The sequence below is a fragment of the Crinia signifera genome, unplaced genomic scaffold (genome assembly GCF_055691185.1).
Source record: "Crinia signifera unplaced genomic scaffold, ASM5569118v1 HAP2_SCAFFOLD_105, whole genome shotgun sequence".
In the NCBI taxonomy this organism is placed as follows: domain Eukaryota; kingdom Metazoa; phylum Chordata; class Amphibia; order Anura; family Myobatrachidae; genus Crinia; species Crinia signifera.
The window spans coordinates 313,262-338,181 of NW_028141999.1; the positions used below are offsets into that span (position 1 = coordinate 313,262).

The 24,920-nt window shown below is 42.2% G+C and overlaps 18 non-coding genes and 6 pseudogenes across 18 annotated transcripts; all 24 read right to left on the reverse strand.

The window, feature by feature from the left end:
• Nucleotides 1-24: 24 nt before the first annotated feature.
• LOC146052033 (5S ribosomal RNA) lies at nt 25-143 on the reverse strand (annotated as a pseudogene).
• Nucleotides 144-488: 345 nt separating this feature from the next.
• Nucleotides 489-607, reverse strand: LOC146052016 (5S ribosomal RNA). Its single transcript, XR_014467182.1, has one exon. It is a non-coding gene; the product is annotated as a 5S ribosomal RNA (ribosomal RNA).
• A 345-nt stretch (nt 608-952) lies between these two features.
• On the reverse strand, nt 953-1,071 carry LOC146051739 (5S ribosomal RNA). The gene has a single exon (XR_014466931.1). It is a non-coding gene; the product is annotated as a 5S ribosomal RNA (ribosomal RNA).
• Nucleotides 1,072-1,416: 345 nt separating this feature from the next.
• On the reverse strand, nt 1,417-1,535 carry LOC146051942 (5S ribosomal RNA). The gene has a single exon (XR_014467114.1). It is a non-coding gene; the product is annotated as a 5S ribosomal RNA (ribosomal RNA).
• A 346-nt stretch (nt 1,536-1,881) lies between these two features.
• Nucleotides 1,882-2,000, reverse strand: LOC146051847 (5S ribosomal RNA). Its single transcript, XR_014467029.1, has one exon. It is a non-coding gene; the product is annotated as a 5S ribosomal RNA (ribosomal RNA).
• Nucleotides 2,001-2,345: 345 nt separating this feature from the next.
• LOC146052043 (5S ribosomal RNA) lies at nt 2,346-2,464 on the reverse strand (annotated as a pseudogene).
• Nucleotides 2,465-2,809: 345 nt separating this feature from the next.
• On the reverse strand, nt 2,810-2,928 carry LOC146051945 (5S ribosomal RNA). The gene has a single exon (XR_014467117.1). It is a non-coding gene; the product is annotated as a 5S ribosomal RNA (ribosomal RNA).
• Nucleotides 2,929-3,273: 345 nt separating this feature from the next.
• LOC146051968 (5S ribosomal RNA) lies at nt 3,274-3,392 on the reverse strand. The gene has a single exon (XR_014467138.1). It is a non-coding gene; the product is annotated as a 5S ribosomal RNA (ribosomal RNA).
• Nucleotides 3,393-3,738: 346 nt separating this feature from the next.
• On the reverse strand, nt 3,739-3,857 carry LOC146051974 (5S ribosomal RNA). The gene has a single exon (XR_014467143.1). It is a non-coding gene; the product is annotated as a 5S ribosomal RNA (ribosomal RNA).
• A 345-nt stretch (nt 3,858-4,202) lies between these two features.
• Nucleotides 4,203-4,321, reverse strand: LOC146051802 (5S ribosomal RNA). The gene has a single exon (XR_014466988.1). It is a non-coding gene; the product is annotated as a 5S ribosomal RNA (ribosomal RNA).
• Nucleotides 4,322-4,666: 345 nt separating this feature from the next.
• On the reverse strand, nt 4,667-4,785 carry LOC146051740 (5S ribosomal RNA). Its single transcript, XR_014466932.1, has one exon. It is a non-coding gene; the product is annotated as a 5S ribosomal RNA (ribosomal RNA).
• Nucleotides 4,786-5,130: 345 nt separating this feature from the next.
• LOC146051953 (5S ribosomal RNA) lies at nt 5,131-5,249 on the reverse strand. The gene has a single exon (XR_014467124.1). It is a non-coding gene; the product is annotated as a 5S ribosomal RNA (ribosomal RNA).
• Nucleotides 5,250-5,595: 346 nt separating this feature from the next.
• On the reverse strand, nt 5,596-5,714 carry LOC146051778 (5S ribosomal RNA). The gene has a single exon (XR_014466966.1). It is a non-coding gene; the product is annotated as a 5S ribosomal RNA (ribosomal RNA).
• A 345-nt stretch (nt 5,715-6,059) lies between these two features.
• Nucleotides 6,060-6,178, reverse strand: LOC146051780 (5S ribosomal RNA). Its single transcript, XR_014466968.1, has one exon. It is a non-coding gene; the product is annotated as a 5S ribosomal RNA (ribosomal RNA).
• Nucleotides 6,179-6,523: 345 nt separating this feature from the next.
• LOC146052048 (5S ribosomal RNA) lies at nt 6,524-6,642 on the reverse strand (annotated as a pseudogene).
• Nucleotides 6,643-6,987: 345 nt separating this feature from the next.
• On the reverse strand, nt 6,988-7,106 carry LOC146051742 (5S ribosomal RNA). Its single transcript, XR_014466933.1, has one exon. It is a non-coding gene; the product is annotated as a 5S ribosomal RNA (ribosomal RNA).
• Nucleotides 7,107-7,451: 345 nt separating this feature from the next.
• LOC146051980 (5S ribosomal RNA) lies at nt 7,452-7,570 on the reverse strand. Its single transcript, XR_014467149.1, has one exon. It is a non-coding gene; the product is annotated as a 5S ribosomal RNA (ribosomal RNA).
• Nucleotides 7,571-7,916: 346 nt separating this feature from the next.
• LOC146052027 (5S ribosomal RNA) lies at nt 7,917-8,035 on the reverse strand (annotated as a pseudogene).
• Nucleotides 8,036-8,380: 345 nt separating this feature from the next.
• On the reverse strand, nt 8,381-8,499 carry LOC146051989 (5S ribosomal RNA). Its single transcript, XR_014467157.1, has one exon. It is a non-coding gene; the product is annotated as a 5S ribosomal RNA (ribosomal RNA).
• A 345-nt stretch (nt 8,500-8,844) lies between these two features.
• On the reverse strand, nt 8,845-8,963 carry LOC146051919 (5S ribosomal RNA). The gene has a single exon (XR_014467093.1). It is a non-coding gene; the product is annotated as a 5S ribosomal RNA (ribosomal RNA).
• Nucleotides 8,964-9,308: 345 nt separating this feature from the next.
• Nucleotides 9,309-9,427, reverse strand: LOC146051943 (5S ribosomal RNA). The gene has a single exon (XR_014467115.1). It is a non-coding gene; the product is annotated as a 5S ribosomal RNA (ribosomal RNA).
• Nucleotides 9,428-9,772: 345 nt separating this feature from the next.
• Nucleotides 9,773-9,891, reverse strand: LOC146052077 (5S ribosomal RNA; annotated as a pseudogene).
• Nucleotides 9,892-10,236: 345 nt separating this feature from the next.
• Nucleotides 10,237-10,355, reverse strand: LOC146052086 (5S ribosomal RNA; annotated as a pseudogene).
• Nucleotides 10,356-10,701: 346 nt separating this feature from the next.
• LOC146051650 (5S ribosomal RNA) lies at nt 10,702-10,820 on the reverse strand. The gene has a single exon (XR_014466850.1). It is a non-coding gene; the product is annotated as a 5S ribosomal RNA (ribosomal RNA).
• Between the last annotated feature and the right edge of the window lie 14,100 nt (nt 10,821-24,920).

Below are 24,920 nucleotides of genomic sequence, written 5' to 3' on the forward strand. Positions count from 1 at the left end.
AACAATTTGCCAGTAATGTGAAAAAACCTACAGCACCTGGTGTTCCCAGTTGGTCTCCCACCCAAGTGCTTTCCAGGCCCAACACTGCTTAGCTTCCAAGATCAGACGAGATTGGGCCTATCCAATGTGGTATGGCTGTAGGTGAGATACAAGCACTTTTTTGCCCTCTTCTACTTCTATCACCAGGTAAGCTAATATAAAAGTTTCCTAACTGTATTGGCTTACTAAAAAAAATCATGTGTTGGTAATGTAAAAAGACCTACAGGACATGATATTAGCAGGGGGTCTTAAATTAAACTTCTAAACAGGCTCAACACTGTTTAGCTGCCAAAAGCAGTTGGAATTGGGCCTAAACAGTGTGGTAAGTCTTTAGGTGATGGCTATTGTGTCTGTTTGACCTCTTCCAAATGTCTGTACTGGCAATAAAAAGAAAAAGTTTCCAATTTAAATAGCTAGAGAATAAAAACAATTTGCCTGTAATGTGAAAAAACCTACAGCACCTAGTGTTCCCACGTGGTCTCCCACCCAAGTACTAACCAGGCCCAACACTGCTTAGCTTCCAAGATCAGACGAGATTGGGCCTAGCCAATGTGGTAGGGCTGTAGGTGAGTTAAAAGCTTTTTTTTGCCCTCTTCTACTTCTATCACCAGCTAAGCTAATACAAAAGTTTCCTAACTGTATTGGCTTACTGAAAAAAATCATGTATTGGTAATGTAAAAAGACCTACAGGACATGATATTAGCAGGGGGTCTTAAATTAAACTACAAAAGAGGCTCAACACTGTTTAGCTGCCAAAAGCAGTTGGAATTGAGCCTAAACAGTGTGGTAAGTCTTTAGGTGATGGCTATTGTGTCTGTTTGACCTCTTCCAAATGTCTGTGCTGGCAATAAAAAGAAAAAGTTTCCAATATAAATAGCTAGAGAATAAAAACAATTTGCCAATAATGTGAAAAAACCTACAGCACCTGGTGTTCCCATGTGGTCTCCCACCCAAGTACTAACCAGGCCCAACACTGCTTAGCTTCCAAGATCAGACGAGATTGGGCCTATCCAATGTGGTATGGCTGTAGGTGAGATACAGGCACTTTTTTGCCCTCTTCTACTTCTATCACCAGGTAAGCTAATACAAAAGTTTCCTAACTGTATTGGCTTACTGAAAAAAATCATGTGTTGGTAATGTAAAAAGACCTACAGGACATGATATTAGCAGGGGGTCTTAAATTAAACTACAAAAGAGGCTCAACACTGTTTAGCTGCCAAAAGCAGTTGGAATTGAGCCTAAACAGTGTGGTAAGTCTTTAGGTGATGGCTATTGTGTCTGTTTGACCTCTTCCAAATGTCTGTGCTGGCAATAAAAAGAAAAAGTTTCCAATATAAATAGCTAGAGAATAAAAACAATTTGCCAGTAATGTGAAAAAACCTACAGCACCTGGTGTTCCCAGTTGGTCTCCCACCCAAGTACTAACCAGGCCCAACACTGCTTAGCTTCCAAGATCAGACGAGATTGGGCCTATCCAATGTGGTAGGGCTGTAGGTGAGATACAGGCACTTTTTTGCCCTCTTCTACTTCTATCACAAGGTAAGCTAATAAAAAAGTTTCCTAACTGTATTGGCTTACTTAAAAAAAATCATGTGTTGGTAATGTAAAAAGACCTACAGGACATGATATTAGCAGGGGGTCTTAAATTAAACTACTAAACAGGCTCAACACTGTTTAGCTGCCAAAAGCAGTTGGAATTGAGCCTAAACAGTGTGGTAAGTCTTTAGGTGATGGCTATTGTGTCTGTTTGACCTCTTCCAAATGTCTGTGCTGGCAATAAAACGAAAAAGTTTCCAATATAAATAGCTAGAGAATAAAAACAATTTGCCTGTAATGTGAAAAAACCTACAGCACCTGGTGTTCCCATGTGGTCTCCCACCCAAGTACTAACCAGGCCCAACACTGCTTAGCTTCCAAGATCAGACGAGATTGGGCCTATCCAATGTGGTAGGGCTGTAGGTGAGATACAGGCACTTTTTTGCCCTCTTCTACTTCTATCACCAGGTAAGCTAATATAAAAGTTTCCTAACTGTATTGGCTTACTAAAAAAAATCATGTGTTGGTAATGTAAAAAGACCTACAGGACATGATATTAGCAGGGGGTCTTAAATGAAACTACAAAAGAGGCTCAACACTGTTTAGCTGCCAAAAGCAGTTGGAATTGAGCCTAAACAGTGTGGTAAGTCTTTAGGTGATGGCTATTGTGTCTGTTTGACCTCTTCCAAATGTCTGTGCTGGCAATAAAAAGAAAAAGTTTCCAATTTAAATAGCTAGAGAATAAAAACAATTTTCCTGTAATGTGAAAAAACCTACAGCACCTGGTGTTCCCATGTGGTCTCCCACCCAAGTACTAACCAGGCCCAACACTGCTAAGCTTCAAAGATCAGACGAGATTGGGCCTATTCAATGTGGTATGGCTGTAGGTGAGATACAGGCACTTTTTTGCCCTCTTCTACTTCTATCACCAGGTAAGCTAATACAAAAGTTTCCTAACTGTATTGGCTTACTAAAAAAAATCATGTGTTGGTAATGTAAAAAGACCTACAGGACATGATATTAGCAGGGGGGCTTAAATTAAACTACAAAAGAGGCTCAACACTGTTTAGCTGCCAAAAGCAGTTGGAATTGAGCCTAAACAGTGTGGTAAGTCTTTAGGTGATGGCTATTGTGTCTGTTTGACCTCTTCCAAATGTCTGTGCTGGCAATAAAAAGAAAAAGTTTCCAATATAAATAGCTAGAGAATAAAAACAATTTGCCAGTAATGTGAAAAAACCTACAGCACCTGGTGTTCCCAGGTGGTCTCCCACCCAAGTGCTAACCAGGCCCAACACTGCTTAGCTTCCAAGATCAGACGAGATTGGGCCTATCCAATGTGGTATGGCTGTAGGTGAGATACAGGCACTTTTTTGCCCTCTTCTACTTCTATCACCAGGTAAGCTAATACAAAAGTTTCCTAACTGTATTGGCTTACTAAAAAAAATCATGTGTTGGTAATGTAAAAAGACCTACAGGACATGATATTAGCAGGGGGGCTTAAATTAAACTACAAAAGAGGCTCAACACTGTTTAGCTGCCAAAAGCAGTTGGAATTGAGCCTAAACAGTGTGGTAAGTCTTTAGGTGATGGCTATTGTGTCTGTTTGACCTCTTCCAAATGTCTGTGCTGGCAATAAAAAGAAAAAGTTTCCAATTTAAATAGCTAGAGAATAAAAACAATTTGCCAGTAATGTGAAAAAACCTACAGCACCTGGTGTTCCCAGGTGGTCTCCCACCCAAGTACTAACCAGGCCCAACACTGCTTAGCTTCCAAGATCAGACGAGATTGGGCCTATCCAATGTGGTATGGCTGTAGGTGAGATACAGGCACTTTTTTGCCCTCTTCTACTTCTATCACCAGGTAAGCTAATAAAAAAGTTTCCTAACTGTATTGGCTTACTTAAAAAAAATCATGTGTTGGTAATGTAAAAAGACCTACAGGACATGATCTTAGCAGGGGGTCTTAAATTAAACTACTAAACAGGCTCAACACTGTTTAGCTGCCAAAAGCAGTTGGAATTGGGCCTAAACAGTGTGGTAAGTCTTTAGGTGATGGCTATTGTGTCTGTTTGACCTCTTCCAAATGTCTGTACTGGCAATAAAAAGAAAAAATGTCCAATTTAAATAGCTAGAGAATAAAAACAATTTGCCTGTAATGTGAAAAAACCTACAGCACCTGGTGTTCCCATGTGGTCTCCCACCCAAGTACTAACCAGTCCCAACACTGCTTAGCTTCCAAGATCAGACGAGATTGGGCCTATCCAATGTGGTATGGCTGTAGGTGAGATACAGGCACTTTTTTGCCCTCTTCTACTTCTATCACCAGGTAAGCTAATAAAAAAGTTTCCTAACTGTATTGGCTTACTGAAAAAAATCATGTGTTGGTAATGTAAAAAGACCTACAGGACATGATATTAGCAGGGGGTCTTAAATTAAACTACTAAAGAGGCTCAACACTGTTTAGCTGCCAGAAGCAGTTGGAATTGGGCCTAAACAGTGTGGTAAGTCTTTAGGTGATGGCTATTGTGTCTGTTTGACCTCTTCCAAATGTCTGTACTGGCAATAAAAAGAAAAAGTTTCCAATTTAAATAGCTAGAGAATAAAAACAATTTGCCTGTAATGTGAAAAAACCTACAGCACCTGGTGTTCCCATGTGGTCTCCCACCCAAGTACTAACCAAGCCCAACACTGCTTAGCTTCCAAGATCAGACGAGATTGGGACTATCCAATGTGGTATGGCTGTAGGTGAGATACAGGCACTTTTTTGCCCTCTTCTACTTCTATCACCAGGTAAGCTAATAAAAAAGTTTCCTAACTGTATTGGCTTACTGAAAAAAATCATGTGTTGGTAATGTAAAAAGACCTACAGGACATTATATTAGCAGGGGGTCTTAAATTAAACTACTAAAGAGGCTCAACACTGTTTAGCTGCCAAAAGCAGTTGGAATTGGGCCTAAACAGTGTGGTAAGTCTTTAGGTGATTGCTATTGTGTCTGTTTGACCTCTTCCAAATGTCTGTACTGGCAATAAAAAGAAAAAGTTTCCAATTTAAATAGCTAGAGAATAAAAACAATTTGCCTGTAATGTGAAAAAACCTACAGCACCTGGTGTTCCCATGTGGTCTCCCACCCAAGTACTAACCAGGCCCAACACTGCTTAGCTTCCAAGATCAGACGAGATTGGGCCTATCCAATGTGGTATGGCTGTAGGTGAGACACAGGCACTTTTTTGCCCTCTTCTACTTCTATCACCAGGTAAGCTAATAAAAAAGTTTCCTAACTGTATTGGCTTACTGAAAAAAATCATGTGTTGGTAATGTAAAAAGACCTACAGGACATGATATTAGCAGGGGGTCTTAAATTAAACTACTAAAGAGGCTCAACACTGTTTAGCTGCCAAAAGCAGTTGGAATTGGGCCTAAACAGTGTGGTAAGTCTTTAGGTGATGGCTATTGTGTCTGTTTGACCTCTTCCAAATGTCTGTACTGGCAATAAAAAGAAAAAGTTTCCAATTTAAATAGCTAGAGAATAAAAACAATTTGCCAGTAATGTGAAAAAACCTACAGCACCTGGTGTTCCCACGTGGTCTCCCACCCAAGTACTAACCAGGCCCAACACTGCTTAGCTTCCAAGATCAGACGAGATTGGGCCTAGCCAATGTGGTAGGGCTGTAGGTGAGTTAAAAGCTTTTTTTTGCCCTCTTCTACTTCTATCACCAGCTAAGCTAATACAAAAGTTTCCTAACTGTATTGGCTTACTGAAAAAAATCATGTGTTGGTAATGTAAAAAGACCTACAGGACATGATATTAGCAGGGGGTCTTAAATTAAACTACAAAAGAGGCTCAACACTGTTTAGCTGCCAAAAGCAGTTGGAATTGAGCCTAAACAGTGTGGTAAGTCTTTAGGTGATGGCTATTGTGTCTGTTTGACCTCTTCCAAATGTCTGTGCTGGCAATAAAAAGAAAAAGTTTCCAATATAAATAGCTAGAGAAAAAAAACAATTTTTCCAGTAATGTGAAAAAACCTACAGCACCTGGTGTTCCCAGGTGGTCTCCCACCCAAGTACTAACCAGGCCCAACTCTGCTTAGCTTCCAAGATCAGACGAGATTGGGCCTATCCAATGTGGTATGGCTGTAGGTGAGATACAGGCACTTTTTTGCCCTCTTCTACTTCTATCACCAGGTAAGCTAATACAAAAGTTTCCTAACTGTATTGGCTTACTAAAAAAAATCATGTGTTGGTAATGTAAAAAGACCTACAGGACATGATATTAGCAGGGGGGCTTAAATTAAACTACAAAAGAGGCTCAACACTGTTAAGCTGCCAAAAGCAGTTGGAATTGAGCCTAAACAGTGTGGTAAGTCTTTAGGTGATGGCTATTGTGTCTGTTTGACCTCTTCCAAATGTCTGTGCTGGCAATAAAAAGAAAAAGTTTCCAATTTAAATAGCTAGAGAATAAAAACAATTTGCCAGTAATGTGAAAAAACCTACAGCACCTGGTGTTCCCAGGTGGTCTTCCACCCAAGTACTAACCAGGCCCAACACTGCTTAGCTTCCAAGATCAGACGAGATTGGGCCTATCCAATGTGGTATGGCTGTAGGTGAGATACAGGCACTTTTTTGCACTTTCTACTTCTATCACCAGGTAAGCTAATAAAAAAGTTTCCTAACTGTATTGGCTTACTTAAAAAAAATCATGTGTTGGTAATGTAAAAAGACCTACAGGACATGATCTTAGCAGGGGGTCTTAAATTAAACTACTAAACAGGCTCAACACTGTTTAGCTGCCAAAAGCAGTTGGAATTGGGCCTAAACAGTGTGGTAAGTCTTTAGGTGATGGCTATTGTGTCTGTTTGACCTCTTCCAAATGTCTGTACTGGCAATAAAAAGAAAAAGTTTCCAATTTAAATAGCTAGAGAATAAAAACAATTTGCCTGTAATGTGAAAAAACCTACAGCACCTGGTGTTTCCATGTGGTCTCCCAACCAAGTACTAACCAGGCCCAACACTGCTTAGCTTCCAAGATCAGAAGAGATTGGGCCTATCCAATGTGGTAGGGCTGTAGGTGAGACACAGGCACTTTTTTGCCCTCTTCTACTTCTATCACCAGGTAAGCTAATAAAAACGTTTCCTAACTGTATTGGCTTACTGAAAAAAATCATGTGTTGGTAATGTAAAAAGACCTACAGGACATGATATTAGCAGGGGGTCTTAAATTAAACTACTAAAGAGGCTCAACACTGTTTAGCTGCCAAAAGCAGTTGGAATTGGGCCTAAACAGTGTGGTAAGTCTTTAGGTGATGGCTATTGTGTCTGTTTGACCTCTTCCAAATGTCTGTACTGGCAATAAAAAGAAAATTTTTCCAATTTAAATAGCTAGAGAATAAAAACAATTTGCCTGTAATGTGAAAAAACCTACAGCACCTGGTGTTCCCATGTGGTCTCCCACCCAAGTACTAACCAGGCCCAACACTGCTTAGCTTCCAAGATCAGACGAGATTGGGCCTATCCAATGTGGTATGGCTGTAGGTGAGTTAAAGGCACTTTTTTGCCCTCTTCTACTTCTATCACCAGGTAAGCTAATACAAAAGTTTCCTAACTGTATTGGCTTACTGAAAAAAATCATGTGTTGGTAATGTAAAAAGACCTACAGGACATGATATTAGCAGGGGGTCTTAAATTAAACTACAAAAGAGGCTCAACACTGTTTAGCTGCCAAAAGCAGTTGGAATTGAGCCTAAACAGTGTGGTAAGTCTTTAGGTGATGGCTATTGTGTCTGTTTGACCTCTTCCAAATGTCTGTGCTGGCAATAAAAAGAAAAAGTTTCCAATTTAAATAGCTAGAGAATAAAAACAATTTGCCAGTAATGTGAAAAAACCTACAGCACCTGGTGTTCCCAGGTGGTCTCCCACCCAAGTACTAACCAGGCCCAACACTGCTTAGCTTCCAAGATCAGACGAGATTGGGCCTATCCAATGTGGTATGGCTGTAGGTGAGATACAGGCACTTTTTTGCCCTCTTCTACTTCTATCACAAGGTAAGCTAAAAAAAAAGTTTCCTAACTGTATTGGCTTACTTAAAAAAAATCATGTGTTGGTAATGTAAAAAGACCTACAGGACATGATATTAGCAGGGGGTCTTAAATTAAACTACTAAACAGGCTCAACACTGTTTAGCTGCCAAAAGCAGTTGGAATTGGGCCTAAACAGTGTGGTAAGTCTTTAGGTGATGGCTATTGTGTCTGTTTGACCTCTTCCAAATGTCTGTACTGGCAATAAAAAGAAAAAGTTTCCAATTTAAATAGCTAAAGAATAAAAACAATTTGCCTGTAATGTGAAAAAACCTACAGCACCTGGTGTTTCCATGTGGTCTCCCACCCAAGTACTAACCAGGCCCAACACTGCTTAGCTTCCAAGATCAGAAGAGATTGGGCCTATCCAATGTGGTAGGGCTGTAGGTGAGACACAGGCACTTTTTTGCCCTCTTCTACTTCTATCACCAGGTAAGCTAATAAAAACGTTTCCTAACTGTATTGGCTTACTGAAAAAAATCATGTGTTGGTAATGTAAAAAGACCTACAGGACATGATATTAGCAGGGGGTCTTAAATTAAACTACTAAAGAGGCTCAACACTGTTTAGCTGCCAAAAGCAGTTGGAATTGGGCCTAAACAGTGTGGTAAGTCTTTAGGTGATGGCTATTGTGTCTGTTTGACCTCTTCCAAATGTCTGTACTGGCAATAAAAAGAAAAAGTTTCCAATTTAAATAGCTAGAGAATAAAAACAATTTGCCTGTAATGTCAAAAAACCTACAGCACCTGGTGTTCCCATGTGGTTTCCCACCCAAGTACTAACCAGGCCCAACACTGCTTAGCTTCCAAGATCAGACGAGATTGGGCCTAGCCAATGTGGTAGGGCTGTAGGTGAGTTAAAAGCTTTTTTTTGCCCTCTTCTACTTCTATCACCAGCTAAGCTAATACAAAAGTTTCCTAACTGTATTGGCTTACTGAAAAAAATCATGTGTTGGTAATGTAAAAAGACCTACAGGACATGATATTAGCAGGGGGTCTTAAATTAAACTACAAAAGAGGCTCAACACTGTTTAGCTGCCAAAAGCAGTTGGAATTGAGCCTAAACAGTGTGGTAAGTCTTTAGGTGATGGCTATTGTGTCTGTTTGACCTCTTCCAAATGTCTGTGCTGGCAATAAAAAGAAAAAGTTTCCAATATAAATAGCTAGAGAATAAAAACAATTTGCCAATAATGTGAAAAAACCTACAGCACCTGGTGTTCCCATGTGGTCTCCCACCCAAGCACTAACCAGGCCCAACACTGCTTAGCTTCCAAGATCAGACGAGATTGGGCCTATCCAATGTGGTATGGCTGTAGGTGAGATACAGGCACTTTTTTGCCCTCTTCTACTTCTATCACCAGGTAAGCTAATACAAAAGTTTCCTAACTGTATTGGCTTACTGAAAAAAATCATGTGTTGGTAATGTAAAAAGACCTACAGGACATGATATTAGCAGGGGGTCTTAAATTAAACTACAAAAGAGGCTCAACACTGTTTAGCTGCCAAAAGCAGTTGGAATTGAGCCTAAACAGTGTGGTAAGTCTTTAGGTGATGGCTATTGTGTCTGTTTGACCTCTTCCAAATGTCTGTGCTGGCAATAAAAAGAAAAAGTTTCCAATATAAATAGCTAGAGAATAAAAACAATTTGCCAGTAATGTGAAAAAACCTACAGCACCTGGTGTTCCCAGTTGGTCTCCCACCCAAGTACTAACCAGGCCCAACACTGCTTAGCTTCCAAGATCAGACGAGATTGGGCCTATCCAATGTGGTAGGGCTGTAGGTGAGATACAGGCACTTTTTTGCCCTCTTCTACTTCTATCACAAGGTAAGCTAATAAAAAGTTTCCTAACTGTATTGGCTTACTTAAAAAAAATCATGTGTTGGTAATGTAAAAAGACCTACAGGACATGATATTAGCAGGGGGTCTTAAATTAAACTACTAAACAGGCTCAACACTGTTTAGCTGCCAAAAGCAGTTGGAATTGAGCCTAAACAGTGTGGTAAGTCTTTAGGTGATGGCTATTGTGTCTGTTTGACCTCTTCCAAATGTCTGTGCTGGCAATAAAACGAAAAAGTTTCCAATATAAATAGCTAGAGAATAAAAACAATTTGCCTGTAATGTGAAAAAACCTACAGCACCTGGTGTTCCCATGTGGTCTCCCACCCAAGTACTAACCAGGCCCAACACTGCTTAGCTTCCAAGATCAGACGAGATTTTGCCTATCCAATGTGGTAGGGCTGTAGGTGAGATACAGGCACTTTTTTGCCCTCTTCTACTTCTATCACCAGGTAAGCTAATATAAAAGTTTCCTAACTGTATTGGCTTACTAAAAAAAATCATGTGTTGGTAATGTAAAAAGACCTACAGGACATGATATTAGCAGGGGGTCTTAAATGAAACTACAAAAGAGGCTCAACACTGTTTAGCTGCCAAAAGCAGTTGGAATTGAGCCTAAACAGTGTGGTAAGTCTTTAGGTGATGGCTATTGTGTCTGTTTGACCTCTTCCAAATGTCTGTGCTGGCAATAAAAAGAAAAAGTTTCCAATTTAAATAGCTAGAGAATAAAAACAATTTTCCTGTAATGTGAAAAAACCTACAGCACCTGGTGTTCCCATGTGGTCTCCCACCCAAGTACTAACCAGGCCCAACACTGCTAAGCTTCAAATATCAGACGAGATTGGGCCTATCCAATGTGGTATGGCTGTAGGTGAGATACAGGCACTTTTTTGCCCTCTTCTACTTCTATCACCAGGTAAGCTAATTAAAAAAGTTTCCTAACTGTATTGGCTTAATGAAAAAAATCATGTGTTGGTAATGTAAAAAGACCTACAGGACATTATATTAGCAGGGGGTCTTAAATTAAACTACTAAAGAGGCTCAACACTGTTTAGCTGCCAAAAGCAGTTGGAATTGGGCCTAAACAGTGTGGTAAGTCTTTAGGTGATGGCTATTGTGTCTGTTTGACCTCTTCCAAATGTCAGTGCTGGCAATAAAAAGAAAAAGTTTCCAATTTAAATAGCTAGAGAATAAAAACAATTTGCCAGTATTGTGAAAAAACCTACAGCACCTGGTGTTCCCATGTGGTCTCCCACCCAAGTACTAACCAGGCCCAACACTGCTTAACTTCCAAGATCAGACGAGATTGGGCCTATCCAATGTGGTATGGCTGTAGGTGAGATACAGGCACTTTTTTGCCCTCTTCTGCTTCTATCACCAGGTAAGCTAATAAAAAAGTTTCCTAACTGTATTGGATTACTGAAAAAAATCAAGTGTTGGTAATGTAAAAAGACCTACAGGACATGATATTAGCAATTTGATATTAGCATGACATTAGCATGATATTAACAATTTGCAAGTAATGTGAAAAAACCTACAGCACCTGGTGTTTCCATGTGGTCTCCCACCCAAGTACTAACCAGGCCCAACACTGCTTAGCTTCCATGAGTTAGCAGGTTATTGGGGAAGTAAGTCCTGATATTTTTGGAGGTTGCAAGGGCCACTACACCATTCAAAATAGGCAGGCTTTAGCATATGCAGTTAGGCCCTGTAGGTTGATTTTAGCTAAAAAGTGCCCCAAACACTCAAACAGGCTTGTATCTGGGAAGGGAAAATATGGCAAACATGACTTAGACACCAAATAAAGCACTGTATGCCATGTTTCCAAATTTTTATGCACAGTGGTTACAGCATGAAGCGAATGCATATGAATAAACAAAAGTACATTGCATTAAACAAGTCCAATGAGCGTCCCAAAATGGCCGGCCTGCCTGCTTTCATCCATCAATTGTTCTATATTTTTCATTACCCAATGAGCTAAGGTGGAATCTTAGCCAGTGGTACCATCAGGGAGGTGTGTAAAGCACTTTAGGCTAGACAGCCAATCAGCTGCCAGCTTCCATCTGTCAATCAAATACAGCAGCAATTTGAAAGCTGCCCATTGATCAGCAGGCCCTTTATGACATCACAGACAGACCCTCAGAACTATCTGTGCATGTCTAATGGCTGGCTGTCAGTTGGGCGGGTGGGTGGCAGAGGGAGGGGATGTCTGTCTCGTTTCTCCTGAAAATTGCGTTTTTTCTGCGTTTACGGGAAAAGTTGAGGTCTGACGCGCAAAAGTGGGGTATCGTAGAAATCACCTTTTAAAGACGCACATTTCTGGCCCCCCAAAAATGGGCATTTCAAATGAGAAATGAGTCCAATGAACAAATAGGGTGAATAAGTATGTATTTCAGGGGTGAGTTAGCAGGTTATTGGGGAAGTAAGTCCTAATATTTTTGGAGGTTGTAGGGGCCACTACACCATTCAAAATAGGCAGGCTTTAGCATATGCAGTTAGGCCCTGTAGGATGATTTTAGCTAAAAAGTGTCCCAAACACTCAAACGGGCTTGTATCTGGGAAGGGAAAATATGGGAAACATGACTTAGACACCAAATGATACGCTGTATGCCATGTTTCCAAATTTTTATGCACAGTGGTTACAGCATGAAGCGAATGCATGTGAATATACAAAGGTGCATTGCATTAAACAAGTCCACTGAGCGTCCCAAAATGGCCGGCCTGCCTGCTTTCATCCATCAATTGTTCTAAATTTTTCATTACCCAATGAGCTGAGGTGGAGTCTTAGCCAGTGGTACCATCAGGGAGGTGTGTAAAGCACTTTAGGCTAGACAGCCAATCAGCTGCCAGCTTCCATCTGTCAATCAAATACAGCAGCCAATCAGAAAGCTGCCCATTGATTAGAGGGCCCTTTATGACATCACAGACAGACCCTCAGAACTATCTGTGCATGTCTAATGGCTGGCTTTCAGTTGGGCGGGTGGGTGGCAGAGGGAGGGGATGTCTGTCTCGTTTCTCCTGTAAATTGCGTTTTTTCGGCGTTTACGGGAAAAGTTGAGGTCCGACGCGCAAAAGTGGGGTATCGTAGAAATCACCTTTTAAAGACGCACATTTCTGGCCCCCCAAAAAAGGGCATTTCAAATGAGAAATAAGTCCAATGAACAAAATAGGGTGAATAAGTATGTATTTTAGGGGTGAGTTAGCAGGTTATTGTGGAAGTAAGTCCTAATATTTTTGGAGGTTGCAGGGGCAACTACACCATTCAAAAAAAGGAAGGCTTTAGCATATGCAGTTAGGCCCCGTAGGATGATTTTAGCTAAAAAGTGCCCCAAACACTCAAACGGGCTTGTATCTGGGAATGGAAAATATGGGAAACATGACTTAGACACCAAATGATACACTGTATGCCATGTTTCCAAATTTTTATGCACAGTGGTTACAGCATGAAGCGAATGCATGTGAAAATACAAAGGTGCATTGCATTAAACAAGTCCAATGAGCGTCCCAAAATGGCCGGCCTGCCTTCTTTCATCCATCAATTGTTCTATATTTTTCATTACCCAATGAGCTGAGGTGGAGTCTTAGCCAGTGGTATCATCAGGGAGGTGTGTAAAGCACTTTAGGCTAGACAGCCAATCAGCTGCCAGCTTCCATCTGTCAATCAAATACAGCAGCCAATTTGAAAGCTGCCCATTGATCAGCAGGCCCTTTATGACATCACAGACAGACCCTCAGAACTATCTGTGCATGTCTAATGGCTGGCTGTCAGTTGGGCGGGTGGGTGGCAGAGGGAGGGGATGTCTGTCTCGTTTCTCCTGAAAATTGCGGTTTTTCTGCGTTTACGGGAAAAGTTGAGGTCCGACGCGCAAAAGTGGGGTATCGTAGAAATCACCTTTTAAAGACGCACATTTCTGGCCCCCCAAATATGGGCATTTCAAATGAGAAATGAGTCCAATGAACAAAATAGGGTGAATAAGTATGTATTTCAGGGGTGAGTTAGCAGGTTATTGGGGAAGTAAGTCCTGATATTTTTGGAGGTTGCAGGGGCCACTACACCATTTAAAATAGGCAGGCTTTAGCATATGCAGTTAGGCCCCGTAGGATGATTTTAGCTAAAAAGTGCCCTAAACACTCAAACGGGCTAGTATCTGGGAAGGGAAAATATGGGAAACATGACTTAGACACCAAATGATACACTGTATGCCATGTTTCCAAATTTGTATGCACAGTAGTTACAGCATGAAGCGAATGCATGTGAATATACAAAGGTGCATTGCATTAAACAAGTCCAATGAGCGTCCCAAAATGGCCGGCCTGCCTGCTTTCATCCATCAATTGTTCTAAATTTTTCATTACCCAATGAGCTGAGGTGGAGTCTTAGCCAGTGGTACCATCAGGGAGGTGTGTAAAGCACTTTAGGCTAGACAGCCAATCAGCTGCCAGCTTCCATCTGTCAATCAAATACAGCAGCCAATCAGAAAGCTGCCATTGATCAGCAGGCCCTTTATGACATCACAGACAGACCCTCAGAACTATCTGTGCATGTCTATTGGCTGGCTGTCAAGTGGGCGGGTGGGTGGCAGAGGGAGGGGATGTCTGTCTCGTTTCTTCTGAAAATTGCGGCTTTTCTGCGTTTACGGGAAAAGTTGAGGTCCGACGCGCAAAAGTGGGGTATCGTAGAAATCACCTTTTAAAGACGCAGATTTCTGGCCCCCCAAAAACTGGCATTTTAAATGAGAAATGAGTCCAATTAACAAAATAGGGTGAATAAGTATGTATTTCACGGGTGAGTTAGCAGGTTATTGGGGAAGTAAGTCCTGATATTTTTGGAGGTTGCAGGGGCCACTAGACCATTCAAAATAGGCAGGCTTTAGCATATGCAGTTAGGCCCCGTAGGAGGATTTTAGCTAAAAAGTGCTCCAAACACTCAAATGGCTAGTATCTGGGAAGGAAAAACATGGGAAACATGATTTAGACACCAAATGATACACTGTATGCCATGTTTCCAAATTTTTATGCACAGTGGTTACAGCATGAAGCGAATGCATGTGAAAATACAAAGGTGCATTGCATTAAACAAGTCCAATGAGCGTCCCAAAATGGCCGGCCTCCCTGCTTTCATCCATCAATTGTTCTAAATTTTTCATTACCCAATGAGCTGAGGTGGAGTCTTAGCCAGTGGTACCATCAGGGAGGTGTGTAAAGCACTTTAGGCTAGACAGCCAATCAGCTGCCAGCTTCCATCTGTCAATCAAATACAGCAGCCAATTTGAAAGCTGCCCATTGATCAGCAGGCCCTTTATGACATCACAGACAGACCCTCAGAACTATCTGTGCATGTCTAATGGCTGGCTGTAAGTTGGGCGGGTGGGTGGCAGAGGGAGGGGATGTCTGTCTCGTTTCTCCTGAAAATTGCGTTTTTTCTGCGTTTACGGGAAAAGTTGAGGTCCGACGCGCAAAAGTGGGGTATCGTAGAAATCACCTTTTAACCCCTTCCCGACATTTGACGTACATTTACGTCATGGCCGGGATGTACTTCCCGACGCATGGCATAAATGTACGTCATGGCTTTAAACTGTCACCGCGTCTATAGACGCGGTGACAGTTTAAACATGTCTGCTGTCCCTGACAGCAGACATGTCCCTGCATGCCCAGGGGGGGTGGCGATGCCTCCCCCCCGTCGGCGATCGCTGTGATTGGCTGTTCAAATGTGAACAGCCAATTACAGCGTTTTCTGTGTACCGGCGAATAACGTTCGCCGGTGACACAGGGATCGGTGGTGATTGGTGCTGTAAAGTACAGCACCAATCACCACGGGGTGTAAGGGTGACACTGGTGTCACCCCACCTCACCCCACCCGCCCCCAAAGGCCGTGATTGGTCTGTCGGACCGACGGACCAATCACAGCCATGGAGGGTGATTTAAACTAACGGTGACTGCACTGCAGACGCCATTCCGGTCTGGAATTGCGTGCAGTGCGGTCACCGTGCCTATCTGCCGTGATATACTGACCTGATCCTTGCAAATACTTACCTGATCACCTGATCACTGCTTGTAGCGTGCTGGATGCTTCCTGGATCTGACTTCTTGTGACTTCCTGTGTTGTGCTGCTGCTGCTGCATTGTGATAGAGTTATAGATAGAGAGATAGAGAGAGATAGAGAGAGATAGAGAGAGATAGTGACAGAGAGTGCTATATTTTGTGTCTGCTGCCCCCCCTTTTGTGCTGATCAGTATAAATTAACTGATCAGCAACTTTTTGGGGGTGCAGTGCTGCTGCTGCAGTGCCATAGAGTGATAGATAGTGAGAGATAGAGAGATAGAGAGAGATAGTGACAGAGAGTGATAGAGAGTGCTATATTTTGTGTCTGCTACCCCCCTTTTGTGCTGATCAGTATATCTGTGCTGAACAGCAACTTTTTGGGGGTGCAAGGGCTTTTTTTATATATATATAACTGTCAGTGCTGCTGCTGCAGTGTCATAGAGTAATAGATAGTGATAGATAGTGAGAGATAGAGAGATAGAGAGAGATAGTGACAGAGAGTGATAGAGAATGCTATATTTTGTGTCTGCTACCCCCCCTTTTGTGCTGATCAGTATATCTGTGCTGATCAGCAACTTTTTGGGGGTGCAGGGTTTTTTTTTTTATATATACCTGTCAGTTGCTGCCAGTTGCACTGTCAGTTGCACCAAAGGTTGTGCACCTGCTGCCCCTCACTGGTAATCAGTGTCGCATCACTGATCACCTTTTTTTTTTTTTTTGAGGGTGCTGTGGGGTCTTTTTTTAATTTTTTTTTTTACACACACTGTGATTTTGTGGGTGTCCTGTGGCCACTGTGCGCTGATCAGTGACGTACATCACTGATCAGCTTTTTCGGCACAGGGTTGATCTATTTTTTTTTTTTTTTTTTTATCAAATTCCTGTTGCCTTTGAGCACTGTTCAGTGACGGACGTTACTGACCAACATCTGTGCTCAATTTTTGGCGCAGGACCTTTTTTTTTTTTTTTTTTTCTGCACTACATACACACTACACACTACATACCCCCCCGGGTTGAAATAAAGTTTGTACCCCCCCTACACTATACACGTGTTGAAACATTTAACTACCAGAAACACAAAAATAAAAATGGCATCCCAAATGTCATCCCAAATGTCATCCCAGTCATCCAGAAGAATGTATTCAGCGGAGGAGGCATATGCCATGCTTGCCTCTGACTCTGACACAGCCAGTGAGGCAAGCGGGGAATTTGAAGGATTCATCTTAAGCTCCTCTTCCTCCTCTAGTGATGAGGGACCCCCTCAAAGACGCCTCCGTAGAGCAGCTGAGACCCCCCCCCAATAATTGATCTCGTATGGACCCCACCACCAGACAATTTTGAGCCCCAGGTTCCTGAGTTTTTGGCCATCCCAGGAATCCAATTTGATTCCACAGGTCTCAGAGAAATTGACTTTTTCAAATTATTTTTCTCTGATGATTTTATAAATTTAATGGTGGACCAAACTAATTTATATGCACAGCAGTTTATTGCTCAAAACCCCACGTCATCATTTGCTAGGTGGACCCCTGTAGATGCAGTAGAGATGATGACGTTTTGGGGTCTGGTGTTTCATATGGGCATAGTAAAAAAGCCAGAAATTAGGCAATATTGGAGTACAGATGTTCTGTACAGCACCCCACTTTACCGTATGGCCATGACCCGGACTCGTTTTGAGTTAATCCTTAAATTTTTGCATTACAACGATAATGCACAGTGCCCACCCAGAGATGATCCCACCTTTGACCGGCTATTCAAAGTCAGGCCGGTCATTGATCATTTCAGTGCCAAATTTCCAGAGACGTACATCCCAGATAAATTCATTTGCATAGACGAGTCCCTTATACATTTTAAAGGAAGGGTTAAATTCCGCCAGTACCTTCCCAGTAAGAGGGCAAGGTATGGCATAAAAATGTATAAGCTGTGTGAAAGCACCTCAGGGTACACTCACAGGTTTAGGGTATATAAAGGGAAGGATTCAAGAATTGAACCGCCAGAATGCCCCCCCTCCCTCGTAGGTGTTAGTGGAAAAATTGTCTGGGATTTAGTGCACCCCTTCCTGGATAAAGGTTATCACCTCTATGTGGATAACTTTTACACTAGCATCCCCCTGTTTAAGGCCCTTGGTTCAAGAGGTACAGCAGCTTGCGGTACTGTGCGCAAGAACCAAAGAGGCCTCCCAAAAACGCACATTGCCCAAGTAATGAGAAGGGGTGAAAGCAGGGGAATATGCACCGAAAATATGTTGTTGGTCAAATATAAGGACAAGAGGGATGTCCTTATACTGACAACAATTCACGGAGACAGTACCACCTCCGTCCCTGTACGAGGTACCAGTACCCACACCTCAAAACCTAATTGTATCCTGGATTACAATAAGTACATGGGCGGAGTGGATCTTTCAGATCAGGTACTGAAGCCGTACAGTGCCCTGCGGAAAACAAAAATCTGGTACAAGAAGCTGGCCGTGTATATCATCCAGATGGCACTGTATAACGCTTACGTGCTATTCCGTTCTACCAGTTAGTGGGGGACATTTATGCACTTTCAAGAGGAAGTCATAAAGAGCCTAATATTTGGGAACCAGCAGGCAGAGGGCCCCAGTACTTCTAGTACTGGCCCCCGTATTGTACCAGGGCAGCATTTTCCTGATGAAATCCCCTCCACTGGAAAAAAGGGCAGGACACAAAAAAGGTGCAAAGTTTGCTATAAAAAGGGAATAAGAAAGCAAACTATTTTCCAGTGTGACACTTGCCCCGACAAACCCGGCCTATGTATAAAGGAGTGTTTTAAAATATACCACACTTCTATGGATTATTAGGTTCATCATTTCACCGTGCTTCGGGGGTCTTGCTAATGCCACATAGCACCCACCATTCATTCCACCAGAATCTGAGCCGCAAAATCCAAAAATCACTCCTTCCCTTCTGAGTCCTGCCATGCACCCAACTGGTATTTTTTGGTCACATGTGAGACATTGCCGTACTCGGGAGAAATTGGGGCACAAATTTTGGGGTGCTTTTTCTCCTTCATACCTTATGAAAATGAAAAATTTTGAGCCAGAACTGCATTTTTGTGTAAAAAAATGTAATTTTTCATTTGCACTGCCCAGTTTTATCAAAATTGGTGAAACCCCTGGGGGTTTGAAATGTACACTATACCCCTAGATGAATTCCCTGAGGGGTGTAGTTTGCAAAATGGGGTCACTTGTGGGGGGGTTCCACTGTATTGGTGCTTTGGGGGTCTTGCTAATGCGACATAGCACCCACCAAAATTCCACCAGAATCTGTGCTGCAAAATCCAAATATCACTCCTTCCCTTCTGAGTCCTGCCATTTTTTGGTCACACATGAAGCATTGCCGTACTCGGGAGAAATTGGGGCACAGATTTAGGGGAGCTTTTTCTCCTTCATACCTTATAAAAATGAAAAATTTTGAGCCAGAACTGCATTTTTGTGTAAAAAAATGTAATTTTTCATTTGCACAGCCCAGTTGTATCAAAATTGGTGAAACCCCTGGGGGTTTGAAATGTACACTATACCCCTAGATGAATTCCCTGAGGGGTGTAGTTTGCAAAATGGGGTCACTTGTGGGGGGGTTCCACTGTATTGGTGCTTTGGGGGTCTTGCTAATGCGACATAGCACCCACCAAAATTCCACCAGAATCTGAGCTGCAAAATACAAAAATCACTCCTTCCATTCTGAGTCCTGCCATGCACCCAAATGGTATTTTTTGGTCACATGTGAGGCATTGCCGTACTCGGGAGAAATTGTGGCACAGATTTTGGGGTGCTTTGTCTCCTTCATTAATTGTGAAAATGAAAAATTTTGAGCCAGAACTGCATTTTTGTGTAAAAAATTTAATTTTTCATTTTCACTGCCCAGTTGTACCACAATTGGTGAAACCCCTGGGGGTCTGAAATGTACATTATACCCCTAGATGAATTCCCAGAGGGGTGTAGTTTGCAAAATGGGGTCACTTGTGGGGGGCTTCCACTGTATTGGTGCTTTGGGGGTCTTGCTAATGCGACATAGCACCCACCAAAATTCCACCAGAATCTGAGCTGCAAAATACAAAAATCACTCCTTCCCTTCTGAGTCCTGCCATGCACCCAAATGGTATTTTTTGGTCACATGTGAGGCATTGCCGTACTCGGGAGAAATTGGGGCACAGATTTTGGGGTGCTTTGTCTCCTTCATTCCTTGTGAAAATGAAAAATTTTGAGCCAGAACTGCATTTTTGTGTAAAAAAATGTAATTTTTCATTTGCACAGCCCAGTTGTATCAAAATTGGTGAAACCCCTGGGGGTTTGAAATGTACACTATACCCCTAGATGAATTCCCTGAGGGGTGTAGTTTGCAAAATGGGGTCACTTGTGGGGGGCTTCCACTGTATTGGTGCTTTGGGGGTCTTGCTAATGCGACATAGCACCCACCAAAATTCCACCAGAATCTGAGCTGCAAAATACAAAAATCACTCCTTCCCTTCTGAGTCCTGCCATGCACCCAAATGGTATTTTTTGGTCACATGTGAGGCATTGCCGTACTCGGGAGAAATTGGGGCACAGATTTTGGGGTGCTTTGTCTCCTTCATTCCTTGTGAAAATGACAAATTTGGAGCCAGAACTGCATTTTTGTGTAAAAAATGTAATTTTTCATTTGCACAGCCCAGTTGTATCAAAATTGGTGAAACCCCTGGGGGTTTGAAATGTACACTATACCCCTAGATGAATTCCCTGAGGGGTGTAGTTTGCAAAATGGGGTCACTTGTGGGGGGCTTCCACTGTATTGGTGCTTTGGGAGTCTTGCTAATGCGACATAGCACCCACCAAAATTCCACCAGAATCTGAGCTGCAAAATACAAAAATCACTCCTTCCCTTCTGAGTCCTGCCATGCACCCAAATGGTATTTTTTGGTCACATGTGAGGCATTGCCGTTCTCGGGAGAAATTTTGGCACAGATTTTGGGGTGCTTTGTCTCCTTCATTCCTTGTGAAAATAAAAAATTTTGAGCCAGAACTGCATTTTTGTGTAAAAAATTTAATTTTTCATTTTCACTGCCCAGTTGTACCACAATTGGTGAAACCCCTGGGGATTTGAAATGTACATTATACCCCTAGATGAATTCCCTGAGGGGTGTAGTTTGCAAAATGGGGTCACTTGTGGGGGGGTTCCTAACTTTTAGCATCTTATGGTGCCTAGAAACCTACATGGTGCCTAAAAAATAATCTCATAAAAAGGAGGCTCCAAAATCAAGTAGGTGCTCCTTCTATTATGAAGCCTGTGGTTTGGTCAACGTGCACACTAGGGCCACATATAGGATATTTATGAAAACAAAAGAATTGGGGGAATCAATTTTTAGTCACATTTCTCTAGTAAAATGTATTGTGTTCCTTAGAAAAATGTATTAAAATTGCAAATCTGCAAAAAAAATGAAATTTTGAAATTTCACCTACACTTTGTTTTAATTCCTGTGAAACACCTAAAGGGTTAACAAACTTCCAAAATGCTGTTTTGAATACTGTGAGGGGTGCAGTTTTTGAAATGGCATCATTTATGGGGGTGTCTCACATACAAGTCCCTCAAAGTCTCATCAGAACTGAACTGGTCCCTAAAAAAATCAGTGTTTAAAATTTTCTTGAAAATTTGAGAATTTGCTATTCATATTTTAAGCCTACTAGTGTCCAAAAAATTTAAAAGGAAGTTGAAATAATGATGGAAACATAAAGTAGACATATGGTCTATGTTAGTTATTAACTATTTTGAGTGGTATGATTATTTGTCTCACAAGCAGAAAATTTAACATTTTGCAAATTGCAAAATTTTCCATTTTTTTGCGAAATTTTGGTATTTTTCACAAAAAAACACAGACTGTATCGACCCAAATTTACCACTAACTTGAAGTACAATGTGTCACGAGAAAATAATCTCAAAATCAATGGGATAAGTAAAAGCAAAAAAAAGTTATCCCCACTTAAGTGATACATGTCAGATTTGAAAAAAAAGGGCTCTGTCAGGAAGGCAAAAACTGGCTGTGTCAGGAAGGGGTTAAAGACGCACATTTCTGGCCCCCCAAAAACTGGCATTTTAAATGAGAAATGAGTCCAATTAACAAAATAGGGTGAATAAGTATGTATTTCAGGGGTGAGTTAGCAGGTTATTGGGGAAGTAAGTCCTGATATTTTTGGAGGTTGCAGGGGCCACTAGACCATTCAAAATAGGCAGGCTTTAGCATATGCAGTTAGGCCCCGTAGGATGATTTTAGCTAAAAAGTGCCCCAAACACTCAAATGGCTAGTACTGTATCTGGGAAGGAAAAACATGGGAAACATGACTTAGACACCAAATGATACACTGTATGCCATGTTTCCAAATTTTTATGCACAGTGGTTACAGCATGAAGCGAATGCATGTGAAAATACAAAGGTGCATTGCATGAAACAAGTCCAATGAGCGTCCCAAAATGGCCGGCTTGCCTGCTTTCATCCATCAATTGTTCTAAATTTTTCATTACCCAATGAGCTGAGGTGGAGTCTTAGCCAGTGGTACCATCAGGGAGGTGTGTAAAGCACTTTAGGCTAGACAGCCAATCAGCTGCCAGCTTCCATCTGTCAATCAAATACAGCAGCCAATCAGAAAGCTGCCCATTGATCAGCAGGCCCTTTATGACATCACAGACAGACCCTCAGAACTATCTGTGCATGTCTAATGGCTGGCTTTCAGTTGGGCGGGTGGGTGGCAGAGGGAGGGGATGTCTGTCTCGTTTCTCCTGAAAATTGCGGTTTTTCTGCGTTTACGGGAAAAGTTGAGATCCGACGGGCAAAAGTGGGGTATCGTAGAAATCACCTTTTAAAGATGCACATTTCTGGCTCCCCAAAAATGGGCATTTCAAATGAGAAATTAGTCCAATGAACAAAATAGGGTGAATAAGTATGTATTTCAGGGGTGAGTTAGCAGGTTATTGGGGAAGTAAGTCCTGATATTTTTGGAGGTTGCAGGGGCCACTACACCATTCAAAATAGGCAGGCTTTAGCATATGCAGTTAGGCCCTGTAGGATGATTTTAGCTAAAAAGTGTCCCAAACGGGCTTGTATCTGGGAAGGGAAAATATGGGAAACATGACTTAGACACCAAATGATACACTGTATGCCATGTTTCCAAATTTTTATGCACAGTGGTTACAGCATGAAGCAAATGCATGTGAATATACAAAGGTGCATTGCATTAAACAAGTCCACTGAGCGTCCCAAAATGGCCGGCCTGCCTGCTTTCATCCATCAATTGTTCTAAATTTTTCATTACCCAATGAGCTGAGGTGGAGTCTTAGCCAGTGGTACCATCAGGGAGGTGTGTAAAGCACTTTAGGCTAGACAGCCAATCAGCTGCCAGCTTCCATCTGTCAATCAAATACAGCAGCCAATCAGGAAGCTGCCCATTGATCAGCAGGCCCTTAATGACATCACAGACAGACCCTCAGAACTATCTGTGCATGTCTAATGGCTGGCTTTCAGTTGGGCGGGTGGGTGGCAGAGGGAGGGGATGTCTGTCTCGTTTCTCCTGAAAATTGCGGTTTTTCTGCGTTTACGGGAAAAGTTGAGGTCCGTCGCGCAAAAGTGGGGTATCGTAGAAATCACCTTTTAAAGACGCACATTTCTGGCTCCCCAAAAATGGGCATTTCAAATGAGAAATTAGTCCAATGAACAAAATAGGGTGAATAAGTATGTATTTCAGGGGTGAGTTAGCAGGTTATTGGGGAAGTAAGTCCTGATATTTGTGGAGGTTGCAGGGGCCACTACACCATTCAAAATAGGCAGGCTTTAGCATATGCAGTTAGGCCCTGTAGGATGATTTTAGCTAAAAAGTGTCCCAAACGGGCTTGTATCTGGGAAGGGAAAATATGGGAAACATGACTTTGACACCAAATGATACACTATATGCCATGTTTCCAAATTTTTATGCACAGTGGTTACAGCATGAAGCAAATGCATGTGAATATACAAAGGTGCATTGCATTAAACAAGCCCACTGAGCGTCCCAAAATGGCCGGCCTGCCTGCTTTCATCCAACAATTGTTCTAAATTTTTCATTACCCAATGAGCTGAGGTGGAGTCTTAGCCAGTGGTACCATCAGGGAGGTGTGTAAAGCACTTTAGGCTAGACAGCCAATCAGCTGCCAGCTTCCATCTGTCAATCAAATACAGCAGCCAATCAGAAAGCTGCCCATTGATCAGCAGGCCCTTTATGACATCACAGACAGACCCTCAGAACTATCTGTGCATGTCTAATGGCTGGCTTTCAGTTGGGCGGGTGGGTGGCAGAGGGAGGGGATGTCTGTCTCGTTTCTCCTGAAAATTGCGGTTTTTCTGCGTTTACGGGAAAAGTTGAGGTCCGACGCGCAAAAGTGGGGTATCGTAGAAATCACCTTTTAAAGACGCACATTTCTGGCGCCTCAAAAATGGGCATTTCAAATGAGAAATGAGTCCAATGAACAAAATAGGGTGAATAAGTATGTATTTCAGGGGTGAGTTAGCAGGTTATTGGGGAAGTAAGTCCTGATATTTTTGGAGGTTGCAGGGGCCACTACACCATTCAAAATAGGCAGGCTTTAGCATATGCAGTTAGGCCCCGTAGGATGATTTTAGCTAAAAAGTGCCCCAAACACTCCAACGGGCTTGTATCTGGGAAGGGAAAATATGGGAAACATGACTTAGACACCAAATGATACACTGTATGCCATGTTTCCAAATTTTTATGCACAATGGTAACAGCATGAAGCGAATGCATGTGAATATACAAAGGTGCATTGCATTAAACAAGTCCAATGAGTGTCCCAAAATGGCCGGCCTGCCTGCTTTCATCCATCAATTGTTCTAAATTTTTCATTACTCAATGAGCTGAGGTGGAGTCTTAGCCAGTGGTACCATCAGGGAGGTGTGTAAAGCACTTTAGGCTAGACAGCCAATCAGCTGCCAGCTTCCATCTGTCAATCAAATACAGCAGCCAATCAGAAAGCTGCCCATTGATCAGCAGGCCCTTTATGACATCACAGACAGACCCTCAGAACTATCTGTGCATGTCTAATGGCTGGCTGTCAGTTGGGCGGGTGGGTGGCAGAGGGAGGGGATGTCTGTCTCGTTTCTCCTGAAAATTGCGGTTTTTCTGCGTTTACGGGAAAAGTTGAGGTCTGACGCGCAAAAGTGGGGTATCGTAGAAATCACCTTTTAAAGACGCACATTTCTGGCCCCCCAAAAATGGGCATTTCAAATGAGAAATGAGTCCAATGAACAAATAGGGTGAATAAGTATGTATTTCAGGGGTGAGTTAGCAGGTTATTGGGGATATAAGTCCTGATATTTTTGGAGGTTGCAGGGGCCACTAGACCATTCAAAATAGGCAGGCTTTAG